The sequence below is a fragment of the Diabrotica undecimpunctata genome, chromosome 1 (genome assembly GCF_040954645.1).
Source record: "Diabrotica undecimpunctata isolate CICGRU chromosome 1, icDiaUnde3, whole genome shotgun sequence".
In the NCBI taxonomy this organism is placed as follows: Eukaryota; Metazoa; Arthropoda; class Insecta; order Coleoptera; family Chrysomelidae; genus Diabrotica; species Diabrotica undecimpunctata.
In genome coordinates this window covers 35,010,041-35,027,187 of record NC_092803.1, presented here as the reverse complement: position 1 = coordinate 35,027,187, position 17,147 = coordinate 35,010,041, and positions in this window count along the sequence as shown.

The following is a 17,147-nucleotide window of genomic DNA, read 5'->3' as shown; positions in this document are numbered from 1 at the left end:
TTAATCCAGGCGACCATCTGTGTGTAGATGAGCAGCTCGTGCCTTTTAGAGGTAAAGCACCATTCTGAGTTTATATGAAGAGCAAATCTGACAAGTACGGATTAAAGATATGGGCCCTTGTGCACTGCACTATTTCTTTTATTGTAAACATGCAAATTTATTTGGGTAAGTTTTTGAATTGCCAATAAAAAAAGAAGCAAATTTTTAAATCTATTAATTTTTAGGAAAACAAGGTCCTAAGGCGGAAAAAGCTCAAAAAAAGACCAAAGAGTTGTCCTAGACTTGATGGATGATTTGGAAGGAGGATTTGGAATAACAACTGACCATTTTTTTACGAGTTTACGACTTGCGGATAAGTTATGGAAGAAGAATTATGTGGAAATAAAACGTCCTCGAAAAAATAAAACATTTATTCCAAGGTAGCTTCTACCAGCATCATATAAAACAGATTCAAGTATGTTTGCTTTTATAAAACATCGAACGTTATGTTCCAATACCAAGAACTGAAGTCATCTTACTTTCAAGTGAGCATGTTGACGACAAAGTGGCTGGTGAAGAAAACTCCTATAAACCTGAAATTATTCTACATTACCACAAAACGAAAGGAGTCGTCGATACAACCGATAAGTTAGCTAAAGAATATATGGTACAAATTTCTATAAATTGTGGCTACTAAAATATCCTGATTGGAAAAAGCACAATATGAGTAAGCGTAAAATGTATATTTTAGCACTGGGCAAGGAACTTATAAAGGAATATGTTTTCAGAGGTTATAACAATAAGCACATCGAAAAGAATAAAAAGCGTCATATGACTTCCCAGAACTTTTGAATATAACTGAGCCCAGAGTAGAAAAAATAAAAAAATACAAGGGGGCGGTGCCATGTGTGTTGTAAAGGCAAAGACAGAAAAACTAGTAAAATATGTGTAAAATTGTTGTACATTGTACAAATAGTATGTTAGCTTCAGCAGTAGAATGTATTTTGTAGTAATGTGTATGCTTTAGTCTAATAAATGTTTAATACTATAAAAATAATGTGTTACTGGTAGTTTTTTTTTCGTATAAGCATAGTTCACCCATTTAAGAATGGGGTCCGTTCAGACCCCGGCCGTCTTTTGTGTAATATTTTGAGGCTCGCCGATGAAGGTTAAAGGGAAACATAATTTCGTCTTTTTGTCGATAGTATATTGAAATTCTTATACACTAGACATAGTTGTAGATGGTTCTTTTTAGCTCACTTTCAGAAATTTCGATTATCAGTTTACCATCTGCAAAAAGTATTATTTTTATTTGTATTTTTATTAAATTTGTATTCGAGTCATTGTCTTTTGGATTGTGGTAGTTGTGTGTTTTCTTATGTGGATTCTATGGGAGTCCTGTTTAGATGATGTTATTGCCTCTTTAGAACGTGTTAGTGTTTTGTGGATGGCGGCACTGGTTTCTGATTGTTGGTCCTGGTGGTATTTTGGTAGTGATTTGTTGGTGTCCTGCGGAGGCGAGCGTCTTCGGAGGCTGTTCAGAAAGGAAAGGACTTGGCAATGGTTCTTTTCACAATTGTGTTGTGTGATGTTAGTGACTGAATGTAATGATTCTGATTGAATGAATTTATTTATAAATTTTGGCTCTAGTGTGGCTGTAGCCTCCCTATGGGCATATATAATTATGCAATGGGATCGGGAAACCACAGAAAACCGATTCCTCCCTGTTTGTGTGCAAAGTTCGAAGTGAGCTATTTAACTAGGTGTACGGTAAAAAAATGTTGCCTACAGGGTGTTAATGTATTCATCAAGGAGTTCGTTGATGGCAGAGATTCGCAGTTTTCTGGGTAGGAAGGGGAGTGGGAGGTCTAACGAATACATTGCCGTAAGATGAGTAGGCATGTTTTAGTATATTTTAAGCTCGGAAGTTTTGGCTCCTGATGATTTGTAGGGTGTTACTCCTGCACAAAGAGGTGAGTCTTTCAAGTATGGTAGGGGTGTTCGATAGTTGATATATGAGATTAAAGGGGTAGTCGAATTACTTGTAGTCTACCTTACGCATAATAATCCTTTCTAACCCTACCAGCTATTGTGACATATTGAGCGTAGCGTAGATGTTAGCCTTTTATTGAATAAAGGGCCGAATGTACGTTTTATATATAAACATTGTTTTAGTTTGCGTCTGTCCAAATCTTCTGCACAAAGCGTTGAGTAGGTCAACTCTTTTCCTAACTCTGCTACGGGTTGTGATGAGACCTTGTCTCAAATTTAGTGTTTTGCTAAACACCACACCCAGGTACTCCATCTGATCCCGGAATTGGAGTTGGTCGCCCCATAGCGTCAGGTTAATTATTTCTTCATTAAGCTGTGTACGGTAGCCGCTAACATCGGGATGCCTAAAGAGTATAAGTTGTGTTTTGTTAGGATTAGGCGTTACTTTCCATCTCTCGCACCTCTATCTACATGGTGATTTTAAGCGTGTCTTTCGAGGACATCTGCCTCTCGTGCTGTGTTTTGTGTGTTTGTGTTTCTAGGATTGGGAAAGTGGCTGTTGTATATTGTGTATAATATGGGCGCCAAGATGGAACGTCGTGGAATTGCTGCTGTAGAAGTTAAGGGTATTTATAATTAATTTCTGACCTTTACCGTGAATTTGCACTCAGAGATATATAAATGGATTGGTCTGACAAAACGGGTGGGCAAACTGATATCCAGTAGTTTTCCCGCTAATCTAGCATGCTAGACTTCGTCGAGAGCTTTCTGTACATCGAGAAAAAAGCCGATAGAAAGTGTAATTGTCGTTTTACTTTTGAGTGATGTGTGTGACGATATCAGTCAATGCGGTTCTGGTGGTTGGACCTTTTTTTTAAATCCGAATTAGAATGAATGGATGATATTATTTTCTGTCCTAAAGTTCTAAGCAAAATTGTATTAGCTACCTTCCAAGCGGTTGAAAAATAGCAGATTTTAAGTGAAGCGTTGACTACTTTAGTCTTGTAGTGGTTGAACACACTAGTGTTTCCCCAAAGTTGTTTCACGAAGTTCCTGGGAATTTTGTCAGGTCCTGGTGAATCAGAGTTGCATATTTGGCAGTAATTCTCCATTGTTTGTTAATCCACAGGGGTCACGAGAGGAGCATTGGGGTACCTGTGAATCGAAATGGGCTTCGAGCTTCCGTTGTGTATATCTCTTAGTGGCAACACAGAGGATCTAGTCAAATCTGGGATCATTTAAGGTGGCGAACATATTTTGAACATTTGTTTTGAAGGCCTAGGCCTTCACCACTAGGTGAGAATGATTCGATGTTCCTTGCTTTGTTAGGATTTTGAATTTGGACCAAAATGATCCGCCGTCTCGTTAGTCCAGGCTGGAGGTGATCCTAATCTATTGATTTGTTTGTACGTTTTTATCTCCAGCTTGGTCTGGGCCAAGACACGGTGATATTTTGTTTTAATGTGAGGTTGAGATGTTTTATTCTGTTTCAGGTATTTTTCATTTTAACCAACATTGATTTATGAGATGTAGCATTTTTAAGTATAGCAAGAGATCTCCATATCTTGGACAGGCCATGTTTATTTGGTCTGCTCCTGTTGCGTTTATATTCTTTGATGTTTTGATCGCTTTTACAAGTTCTTCTATTGCTATATTTTCAATTTCCATTTACTGCTATGTAATTTCAACTGATATTAAATAACACCAGATTATTTAGTTTTTAACCATTTACAAAAATGTAGGTAATATATGATGATATGTATGAATTCGATGGTAGTACAATCTTCACAGATGTCGCCACTGCCACACATATTTCCTTGTCAATAATAGTTTTTAGATAGCATGAATTATTTTTCAATGATATGTGTGGATTTAAGAAATTAATTCAGGTAAAATCGTAGGAAGTCACGTACCTATATTCAGACAATAGTAAGACAACACGTGGGTAATTACTAAATTGACAGATCGACTAATGTACATACAGATTACAATGGAATCAATCAATTCTAATAAAATAATTCAATACTAAAAAATAATGAAATAACGACGCCGCTGGAATTGTGGAATTTCCCAACAATTGACAGTTTTAAAATCAGTTCTTACCAATGAATCACCCTCTTTAATAAATTCTTGGAGTATAGCTAATAATGAATGTATGCTTTACTGTATAGACGCAGAGCCACCTTGTATATTTTACTTAACCTGTATCAATTTGAATCAACGTATGACACAATTTTGCAATTAGATCGATAAGATGAGTCCAATAATTGAAAAAAAATTTGGATGTTACCTTAAAGTCACTATTGATGATGTTATACCACGAAGGTAGTTCACCATGTATAATAGATCGTTATTTTAGAAAATGCGTATTGATAATTTAGTTGATAATTAATTTATGCATTAGTTTATGGACATTTGTATATTAGATATTCAAATCCATATTCCTGGTAAATGCATCTTCAATAAAAACAATACTCTATATCACCAAAACGGAACACACAAAACAATAGGCCCTCCAAACTTTTTCGGGTTAACTTTCAGATTCCCTTTAAGATAATTCCGAGCAGAAAATAATTTACAACCCTGATTCATTTCTCCCTATGAAAAGAGCGATGAGTGTCATTTGTGCGGTTGATAACGTGACGTGCCCTTTTTAACACGTTACCAAGGTCCGCGCTTTGTCGACCCCAGAATCGCGCAAAATATGTAACAAGATCTCTGGAAATTAACCTTCCCCTTGTCCGACGTTGTTTCATCTCCCTATTTCGCATTCACTCCCTCGACGCGCTGTGACAATCAACTTCGCCGAAATATATATTCAATTTGACCACATATGGCTGATTTTGTTATTGATATTCTCGACACAGTGAGCCCTGTGTGTTCTGGTTTTTTCATCACATTTCTATAGCAGAAATGTTTGGAATATTAGTAAGGATTCAATAAAATGTCGATGATTTGATTTATTCACGAAAAGGGCACTAAAGTGAATCGTATATATATCAACAATATTACCTATTACAACAAAACTGTGATATCGGCAGGTGTAGACGACTTTCAACGGTTTCTACATGATCTAAACCTACAATTATTTCTAGATGTCCTAATATCGATAGCAGTCAGAGGGCTACAAGAAAAAAACGTGAAACTCAGAGCTTGAAATAAAGAGTATAGTCCAACAAAGTAACAAATTCCATCTTATATCTTCAAAAGTTTTCACATATCGCTGATTGGATTTGTCAATTTGAGGTACAAGATTATTAAGGATGATTTATAAACTTTACGTTTGCGCTGGCGCTGACGTTCGCGTTACAACATGGTCAAATGGGAAACTTGTATGTCTATTTATAAACATCGTTCGCCGTTGGCGTTGGCGTTCGGTTCCGTTCAAGATGAACCAACTTTATCTTTTGCCGTTGGCCGTTTTAGCACAGAATACACCAACCCTTCTGTGGTTGTACTCATGATCACAGAACTTAAAAAAAACTTTATCTTTGTCATCGCAGCCAATAGCGATACCGAAAAAGTGACAAGGTCTGTCAAACAAATCAAACTAAATTATTTGTTTATGTTTGTGTTTATAAAGTGAAATAGTTTAGATAATTTAATTTATTGGAACTGGATAATTAATACTGAAACCTGCATCCTGGTATATTTAAAAAACTGCTATGTATCCCAGTTTTTTATATTTTTATATTAATTAAAATTACATCTTGTCTTTCTGTTCTGGTTAATGAGCATCCGTTTGTATCGACGTTGTCTTTTATTTCGAAGCCTCAGTGCTGCTCGAATACAAAGTATCGTGTAAGTGCCGCTGCACCTAACAAAGGCTGAGCATTTTCATTTTCCATTGTATTAATTTTTAAGCAAAAATTAATAATACCAAATCAAAAGTATAAGGTTAGAAATTTAGATGTGATCTTTAACGCCAACGCCAACCGAAAGTTTATAAATGCAGTATATGATAGCCAGCGCCAAGGTAACGGCGAACGCCAGCGCCAACGCCAACGTTAAGTTTATAAATCAGGTTTTAGGTGTTAGGTTTGTTCTCTTCTGTTATTACATTTTATAGCAACCTATATTTGAGGCATCTCATTACATATCTGAAGTACTTTAGCTTTCTCTTACTAATATTTTTTATAATATCGGTGATCTTGCTGAGACCTTCTAGTATTGTCGAATTTCAAATCTTCTTCACTCGAAAAACTTTTCGAAAGCCTCAAGGCATTTTGGATAACTTTTATTCACAGTTCAAGACTGGACACCATAAAGTAATACCGAGAACACATGGCAGCGTAGTAGGCGGATTCGTAATGACAATTTTAAGTCTCTACTATAGATTATCTTGGCAATCCTTCTGAACATGTAACCCCCCTCCCACGAGCATGTATATACAAATTCCACCTTTCACCAGCAGCTGTGAAAAGTGAGTAGTTGGTATACCGAGATCCCATTTACATCTGCTCCAAAGTATGTGCTCCAAAATTGAAAAAAAAAAGTTAGTTAAAATCGATTCTAAGGTAAAAAAGAAGGCTTCGATCACAGACACAAATACGAGAAGTAGAGGGTCTACATCGAGCCATAAAATGTCATGAAATTGAAGAACTCGAAAATGGGTATGACACACTTAACATGTATAAAAAAGTGAAAGAAGCGATATTCTATTCTATTCTATAAGAGACAAACTGCACTGCTACTGCACTGCACTTCATCGTTTATAGCTCTACCTAAAAAGACAACAGCAAAACCTGTTCTGATTCCAGAACCTCGGTTCTAGAACCATCAGTTCATTAAGCTATTTATTAAATTTTTCTAAGTAAATTTTTCTTAAGTTTGACACGTTTGATTTTCGTAACACGGTTTTGGAACAAGAGAGGCATTATTTAGAATGAACTAGACCTGCTGTTTTATTGGCTTTCAAAAGGCACTAGGATCATATGAACCACTATATATTGATTAAAGTCCTAAAAGACATTGGCTTCAACAGCACATATGTTTGTTGCTATAGAATCACATGCTCTTAATATTAGAAGATGGGTAAGATAGGGCTGATTCTTGCATCCTCTACTTTTTATCGATTACTCCAAATAATTGTTAACGGAGAAATTCTCAATAATTTGCGATATGTAAACGACACAGCACCCATAGGATCTAGTCAAGAAGATCTATAAATACTTCTTGACAGTGTCGTTGAGAGCTATAAAGAAGCAGATATGTTCCTGAACATACGGAAAACGAAAATACTCGTAATAAGTCTCAACACAAAATAAAATTGTCTATAAATGTAAATAGTGTAAAACTTAAATTAATCAAATAGTTTACCTTGCATATCAGTTAACTTGTAACGCAGATAGTCACAGTGAAATTAGATCCAGAATTCCAAACATCCCCTCATTGACCTATTCATTAAAAAGTTAGTTTAGAAGCTAATTATTCTAACCAGACAAATTGGTAAACTACCACATGCTTTTTTATTGACTGCGACACAACATCAGCATTCTTCGGCAAATATTCCGCAGATATTCTGCAGTACCACCAGCAAACTAGAAGAAATTCTAGAAGCTGGGAGATACTGTGCCAGAATTTTATATCGAACAGTTAGAGGTACTAAACAAAATACAATGAAAAATATAACAGAATTATAAGAGTTACTCGAGACAATGCGGTACGATTCATTTATTAACGCCACAACGAAAAGCACTACTGTAAAATTGTCATTGCTCGTACCTACATTAGATGCTTTGGACGAGCACATTAAGAGAGTTTATTATCAATTTCAAATTTTTCTAGACGATAAAGCTCTCAATCCAATTGATTGGGGATGGAATAATGCTAATGAATATTTGCAGCCCATAAAAATGTATAAATCATCTGCACTGCAGGAATTACTAGAAATAATTTTTTGCATCTTCAAAAAAATATGCAGCTCGTAACGCCCCTAGTAAGATCCGGCTCTTTATAACGCTACATGTGGGGTATGTGCAGGTATTAACTGCCAAAACAGTACTCCAATCTCTGACAAATATGAGGAAGGAATGAATGACAGTGGCGACAGGGATGTAGGTAGATTAGAATAAGTTAGTCACATGACTGTTTACATATTTTTCTATACGTCTATTGTATAAATTTGATTTTTTTTTCTGCGAATATCATTTTTTCTCTACTATTTTCCATCATAAGCGATTTTACATTTCCATGCGATCTTTGGTGAAGTCCGTATGTGTGCGTTTTCTGTTCAGAGTTATTGTTGAGGTTAAATTTGGTTCTGGAACACATACGTATACCATGAAATTTCATTGTGAGCCTAATACTTGTTGGTAAGTTATTTGTTTATTTTTATTATATTTTGTTTTTTTAATTTAAATTGTTACTTATAGCTTATTAAATAAAGCTCTATTTTGAATGATTCTGGAGTTAGTTAATCAGGCAGACCAAACTTAAAAGATTTTTACAATTGGTTTCGATTTCTTCTAAATTGCCTACGCTTTAATGATGTCAATAGTCGTCAGTAGCGATGTAAAACCAATAAGTTGGCAGCATTACGAGATATTTATAGAAAACTGCCAGAACTCAAATACCTGGACCTGATCTCACAATTAACGAAGAACTTAAGTACTTAAGAACTTAAGTACTAATAACTAACGTAAGTTTCAGAGGTCGATGCCCTTTTAGTCAGTACATACCTTCAAAGCCTGCGAAATACGGTATCGATGTCTTCGCATTAGTTGACTCAAGTAACATGTTTACTGTGAACTTCGAAATACACGCAGGAACTCAATCAGAAGGCTCCTTACGACAATCGAATAGCCCATCGGATGTTGCCAAGCGACTTGTAAGTTCTATAAGATGAACATATAACTATGGATAATTTGTTTTCTAGCTTTCCACTAGCAGTACAACTTAAGAATGAATTCAAGCTAACTATGCTCGGCACAGTAAAGAAAAACAAGGGAAGATACCTATAGAATTCATAAACACCACCGAAAGACCAGACCAGTAGTCAGTTTACATTTCATAGAAGCTGAATGCTTGTATCTTTTGTCCTGAGGAAAAAGAAAAAGGTCCTATTAACAAGTCATACAGATGACAGCATAGACAAGAATACTGGAAAACAACAATGGCAGTGTACAGCAATAATTTTAAGTTCGGGGTCTATTTTCTTATAATGTCGCCGGAAACACTAGGAGATGGCTCTTAATTATTTTATTTGATATTATGAATATAGCAGGAATAAATGCCTTAGTACTATTCCAAATTAATTGGAATAATTAATGTTTATGTAATGGAAACACTCCTAATGTTTCGAAACAATTGAGGAGAAAATCCGGATTTTTACTTGGAATCGAAAAATACTCGGAAGAATCGTCGACTTCTGCAGAAACAACTACATCCCAACCAAAGAGGGCCAAAACAGAAAATGGTTATTGCTACATATGTCCTTGAAAAAGAGACAAAAGGACAGGGGACTAATGTTCCCTCTGCAATAATTGAATTTTCAAAGAGCATCAGAAAGAATCACCGGTCGTCTGCTTAAAATGCGAAACATAAGAAGATGAATGATTGCATTTATTCGCATAAAAACAAACTTTGTTTTATATTATAAACTGTGTTCTCTATTCTATCATATTTGGTGTATCCTTCTCAGAAATGCACGATTATCAGTGTTTAACACTATTCTGACATAAAGGTTTTATCTTTAGTCTTTTCAGTAAAAGTTTACTTATACATTTTTGTTATCATCGGGAGTAGGAACATTAGTATATACGTTCATACTTCGTTGTGGCTTTTCTGGTTTCGAGATTATAATAACTTTTGCCACTTTCCATAATCTGGAAATATATCTCATTTATTAAAACTGTCAACTCAACCTAAGGCTCTTCATCTTAAATTTTTAGCACGGAATATGTCAATAAGAATTTCACTGATAAGTACGTCAAACTATTGGCTGACATAAGAAAAGATGTTCTCTGAAATAGAAGGTTCATTACTCGCCATTCAGGATTAGGTTATACCAACCAAAATTATCTGAAATATATCTTCAAAGACCCTTAGGTCCAAAATGACAAATGCCGATATGGATGTTAAGCTCAAGAAACCATCCAACATATTACCGGGGAGTGCCAGACATTTGCTCAAACTGAATATGAGGAACGGCATGACTCAGTAGGAAAGATCCTTTATCAAGAGATAGCCATTAAACTGAGACTTTTCCAAACAAACTATATCCCATAGTATAAATACATTTCTGACAGTATAATTGAAAATAACAACTACAAGCTATACTGGGACCGCACTGTGCTCACAGACCAAACAGTCGCACATAATAGACCAGATCTCATACTAATTAATAAACTAAAGAGACAAACAACACTAATGGATGCGGCGATACCCAACTACAATAATGTTCGTGTTAAACAGAACGAAAAGATCGCCAAGTACAGGGACATGGAAATTCAAATACGAAGAGAGTGGAGAATGGAAAGTACCCAGACAATACTATTGGAGTTATTCTGAAGAACTTCCTAGAAAACTTAAAAAGCTAGGTCTCAATGAACATCTCTACAAGACCATGCAGAAAGCTGTACTACTCTCAACGTCCAGATGTGTACGAAAATTTTTGGGAGATACTCCAGCATACCAAGTCACCTATAGGTCGACAACACGAAAAAGTCCCACCAGAGCTCAATCCTTTTGATACCTTAGGTATATGGGATGAGTCAATTTTCCCCTTAGAGGGAGTGTGAGCCGTATGGCTAAATCTGGAGAACTTTAATGGGTCTGATTATTAGGGTGAGTATAATAAGTGGGAGCCATTTCCATCGCAGTTCCGCTGAAATAATCATTGACTGATGTAGTAGACTGTATCATCGCTAAAACGTCACAATTTACTTTAATATAAAACAGTTGTTGAAAATTATATTGATGAATCACAACAGAATAAAAGTATTAAGGGAATATGTAAGTTTTAAATCCCATTAAGAACAATAAAGTAAATATCGAAGTTCCAATTACTCTTTTAACATCAACTTATGCTATAAAATTTCTATTTAAATTTAAAATAAGTGTACAATACAAAACACAATTAATATAAAAACTAATTAGTTTAATTTACATAATCTTTGTTCGTTTCTCACTGGTAATATATTTAACAAATAAATTGTCTTTCATTATTGTGAATATTCAAATAAAAAAATAGTATACACTATTCGAGTATGATATTCATTAATTTGCTTATATTTTTTAGAAAGCTCTTCTGGCGTGTTCTTTAGTGGCTGCTATTCCAATTCTTCTTCGTGTTCCTTCTTCTATCCAAGGTCTCTTAGATTTCTCAGTAAAAAAATTTAACGTCTTTTTAAGTTTCCCTTTCTTTGTGTCTTCGCTTACATGACCAGTCTAATACGTATTCTCTCCTCACGCTCTAGGTATAACTCAAATATTAAAGTTTCTTAATATTAATAGTTTTTAAAAATTCTTATTCTTGACTCATTCTACATATCGACTCTGATACTCCTTTAATTCTTGTCACTGATCTGTTTTTTGTTTCTCTTTGGCTTCTCTTATTTTTCTTCTGACGATGGTATGTATTCTCTTATATTTTTGGAGATTTTCTTTGTTTTTTTTCTCTGATCCATAAGTTAAAGTATTTTATCGGTCATCCACGATTTCCGTTTCTCTGTATCTTTCTTCAAGTGTTGTTTTTTATTTCTCTCACTGTTTCTTGTATGATGGGTAGACTTTCCTCTATAGTTCCTGCATTTCTGTATTTTAGCACCTTTGTATTAAGGTTTTCACTCACCTTTAGTCGAACATTGGGATCTTTCAGTTTTCTAATATCATACTTCTTTATCAACTTACTTGTTACCTTCTTCATTCTGACTTTGAAATTACTTACAACTGGTACATGATCAGAATTTATGTCTACCCCGGGTATGTTTTGATAGATGTACAGCTGTTCTTATACCTCTTATTTACTAGCATGTAAACAATCTGATTTCTTACAATCCGTTTCACAGAATCCTGTGGAGATTTCAAGATGTGCAATTTCCTTGGGTGTAGCTTAAACCAGGTGTTGATCATTATTAACTGATTGGCTTCCGCAAAAATCTCCAATATATCTCCCCGATCGTTCCGGTTTTCTAGTCCGAATGGTCCAACTGCAGATGATGTTTTGCTGGTCCCAACTTTGGCGTTGAAGTCACCCATGACAATTGTTAGGTCTTGCTTTTTCAACCTTTTCACGACTTGATTAATGCTATGGTATAGTTCTTTTACCTCTTCTTCTGTTCTTTCTATTGTAGGTGCATACACTTGAATTATATTGATGTCGATTGTTCTTACTTTCAGTTATATGAACATCACTCGTGCTGAGATTGGGATAAAGTTGTCAAGAGATTTTGACATTTTTTTGTCAATATAATGTCGACACCTAATTCATGTTTGCCGTTATCTGTTCTAAAATAGTAAACTTGGTGTCCCCCGATATTTGCGGTTCCTGAACCTGGCCAACGCATTTCACTTATTCTCAGAATATTTAATCTCATGTGTGCCATTTCTTGAATTGCTTATGGGTTTTACCTTTCTGTGCCATGGTTTTCACGTTCCATGTGCCTATTGTAATGTCTTCTTTGCATTTTAATCTTTTTGTTATACTTATAACTGCTTCTCCCAAAGATCCGATTGAGATGCTTACTCCGGAATTGAATGTTTGCTGCAAGCATAGCCATTTTATTCTACTAGGACTTATCCAATTTGCATCTTTAATGAGGTGTCTTGTCCAATCTTTCTTTCTCATCTCTATGCCGTTGATCGCTTCCACGGTTTTTCCGCTTTTGAAGCCTGTTGGCCAGTAAACGGGGGATTGCTTATACCGGCAATTGCTCGGTGGATATATAGGATAAACAACACAAAGAAAATAGGTTATCAAAAATCTGCCATAAAAGGGAGGGCGCCACTTTGTTTTTTTTTATGAGGAACAAAGAAACCTCAAAATAAAATACCTATATAAACAAATACAATAAATTATAAACAATATACATAATATATATATATATATATATATATATATATATATATACAAATAAAGTATTTATCACACTTACCTCGTATATTAACTTAGCAAACATGTTATCAAAAATTTATTCGTGGCCTACGAGAAAAGACGATTGTTAAAGAAACGAAAAACAATATAAAATTATAACAAAAAAGCCATATTTATTATTAACCAAAAATATAAAAAAATTGCCCATATTAATTTAGGTTTTACAAAAAGGCATGAAATCACAAATTAATATCATTGTACAGTGCACAGATTCTAAACATGCCGGTGGGAGATGGATTCTATGCGTTGTATTATAGTTGGTGTATGAGAGAAAAAGTTTTCGAAATAATGAAATAACAAATTTTATATTATTATTAGTTATTTCATTATTTTGAAAACTTTCTCTCATACATCGACTATAATACAGCGCATAGAAGCCATCTCCCACCGGCACATTTAGAATCTGTGCACTGTACGTCGTTATATACGGTTTAATAAACTACTACTACTACTACTATCGGTTCACAGCGTTCTCCGACGCCTTCCGACTCCTAACCGCCATTCTTCTCTATTTAACCATAGGCCTGGAGGGATTTCTCTTTCCTCTAGTTCTTTTTCAATTCCCTCTCTCCAGCTTCTTCTCGGCCTTCCTCTTTTTCTTTTTCCTTGTGGTGTCCACGTCAAAATCTGTTTCGGAATCCTGTCATCTGGCATTCTCAGTACATGGCCGTACCATAGTAACTGTTTTGTTTTTATGTCATCAACTATTGTATGCTTGACGCCCATCATTTCTCGTATTCTCTCATTTGGTATCCGATCTCTTCTTGATTTGCCTGCTGCTCTTCTCCAGAAGTCCATTTCTGTTGCTAGTAACAGTTTCTCTGTTCTTTGTTTCATTGGCCAAACTTCACTGCCATATGTGATTACACTTTTAAGTATGGTGTTGTATATGAGTTGTTTGTTCGCTTTAGATATTGTTTGGTCCCACAGAATGCCGTTCATCATGGATATGGCTTTTCTACCCTGTATGTTTCTGTCGTTTATAGCAGCATCGAGTGTTCCATCTTGAGTTATCTTCATACCCAGGTACTTGTATTCATCACAGTGTCTAATTTCTACCCCATCGTCTAATATAATGGACTGCTTTGTCCCTTCAATACACATGGTTTCAGTTTTCTTAATGTTGACTTCGAGACTCCATTTGTTATATTCTTCTATTAGCTTTTGAGTCATGTAACTCAAGTCGTCATAATCCTGAGTAATCAATATTTGGTCATCAGCGAAACATAAGGTGTACAATGTAGTCTCGTCGTTGAGAGGGATTCCCATGCCATTACATTTTCTTTTCCACAGCTTGAATGCTTGTTCCAGATAAATTTTAAAAAGGGTAGGCGAAATACAGCAACCCTGCTTTAGTCCTTTCGTGACCTTAAATCCCTCAGATATCCTTGATCCAGTTTTAATTTTTGCAGTCTTTCCATTATACAGACTTTGGACTGCTTTGATAAGACCATACTTAATGTTGGTTTTCTGTAGGGTTGACCATAGTTTACTGAGGGGTACACTGTCATATGCTTTTTGTAAGTCTATGTACACCAGGTGAACTTCTTTTTTGACGGCTGTTTTTTTCTCAATAACTTGCATAATAGAGTACAAGTCGTCTACTGTGGATCGCCCAGCTCTAAAACCAGCTTCCTCCTTTCAAAAGATGCTGATCCGGTTTAATAAAAATTTCTCTTAATGACCTGGTAAACATATGATGTCAAAATTGAATATTATTTTAAAAAATTAAAATTGAAAATTTACCGGAGCCATTTTTATATCATGATATAATATGTAGTTTTTAGTTCTTAATCTACATACAAAAATGTAGTGTTGTATTAAAAAAAAACAAATAAAACAATGATCAAAAAAATTAATTTACGGAATGTACCCCTTTAAAACACTATCACTACACGACACTGGGTACATAAAATGTTGAAGAAAAGTATAAATAATAACAGGTGATTTTCTTCTGTAGGGATCAGCATCTTTTGAAATATTCATCAGTTATTTAATATGCATCTGCGGCATAAAAAATTTAAAAATTTTTACTGTTAACTCTTTGTTTTATTTAAGATGCTTCCACTGTCGACTTGCGGATTCTTTATATAGAATAAAGGCTTTCCTAATCTTAACCAAACCATGTTTCTCAGGAATCAAAAATCGAAGAACACGAAGGTATACTCAGCCATACTTCGGCAAGCAAACGAAAAAGAATTTTTACTTAACTGAAAATGCACTAAATTAGAAATTGTTACTTTCTAAGAGCTCTAAGTCCCTGGAAGGTGCAAGAATACAAGTACTACTATCCCATTTGGAAGCTTGGTCGGTATTTCCTCTTAATTCCCACACATCCTCGCAATTTTACCGCAAACATCTCTTCACCCCATTGCTCTCTATAATATTCTCAAGATGACAAGTTGAGTTCGACTTAAAATCCAATCTTTGATCAACCGCTAATTTCTCAGATTGGACTTAATGGAAAACTACAATTTTAGTTGTGTAAATAAACAACAATTGAAATAGTATTCTTTACCACGGAACTGAAGTGATATTTTGAGATGTTTATAAAAAACATTGTTCGAATATACAATTGCAACACTCAAAGTTTGTTTTCCCAGATCGAATTTTTAAAATGCAAATGTTTTAAGTTGATATTAGGAATTGTATAGATTATTAAGATATACAGGGTCGGACAAAAGTAAATATATTAAAGCAGGTCTAAATTACATCAAGTTAAAGGATTTTAAAATACTTGAACTAAAACAAACTTACAACTAGTGCATTAGAACAAAAAATAAAGTTGATGTCAGACAAAGAGGACAGTACAGAGTAAAACTGGGCGAGAGTTACAGATTTATTAAAGATCGTTTAAGAAACAAAATTAAGTGCAGTAAAAACAGGAGAAAAACAAGGGTGGATGACAGAAGAAATACTAAGACTCATGGATCAAAGAAGAAAAGTCAGAAATAAAGATAAAAACGAATCCATGCAATAATCAGGCAGAAGATAAGACATGCGAAAACACAATTTCATAGTAAATATTGTAATGATATTGAACACTATGAAAATCAATGCGATACATTTCATCTGAACAAGAATTTAAAAAAGATTGTCGGTAACAAACGAAAACAACTAAAAGTTTAGAAGACAAAAACGGATACAGAATATTAGAAATCAATGAATAGTTAAAAACTACATTTCTGAATTATTTCAAGATGGTGATGTCCATCTATAACAGAAAGTGAGGTTATAGGTATAGGCAAAAAATGGAAAAGCACTTGTCCGCGATGAAATAAATGCTGAAATACTATAATTTTTGGGAGAAAGTGGAAAACTCTTTAACATAATTTATGGCACTGGAATATTACCAACTGGTTGGCTTAAGTCGACATTTGTCACAAGACCAAAGAAGCATCGTGCAAAGACATGCAGTGATTATCAGACAATAAGTCTGATTAGTCACGTTTGAAGATCTGCCTGCGAGTAATACATAGTAGAATATACTCAATTCGGATGTAGGAGTAGCTGATTACGAGAGAAGCCTTGTTCAGTATACAAGTACTGATACAGAGATACAGAGAAATAAATCAAAATGTATACATCTATGCAATCGATTTTGAAAAGGCTTTTGACCAGATCCGCCAAGGTATGGGGAGGTATGACTAAGTATACCTTGTCAAAAAAGTAAACAAACCTGTTATCATGTGATCAGTATGGTTTAAACGTTAAGAAAACTGAATATATTATAATAGTTATTAAACAAAATTATAAACAGGATGAGGTTATAAAATTCGGAGAAGCTGTACTGGACAAAGTAGAGAAACTCATGTATCTCGGCAGTAATATCATTGAGAGCTGGGATTCAACCCTAGAAATTAAAAGCCGAATAAAACAAGACCGAGCTGTTTTTCTAATAAGAATGAGGAAAGAATTTTGCAGCCACGATCTTAGTATTGACCTTCCCATTAGAATGACATATTGCTTTATATTTACAGTGATATTGTATGAAGTAGAAGCGTGGACTCTGAGGCTATACTTAAACGTTTGGAAGTCATTGATATATGGGCATACAGATGACTACTGAGGTTAAGCTGGT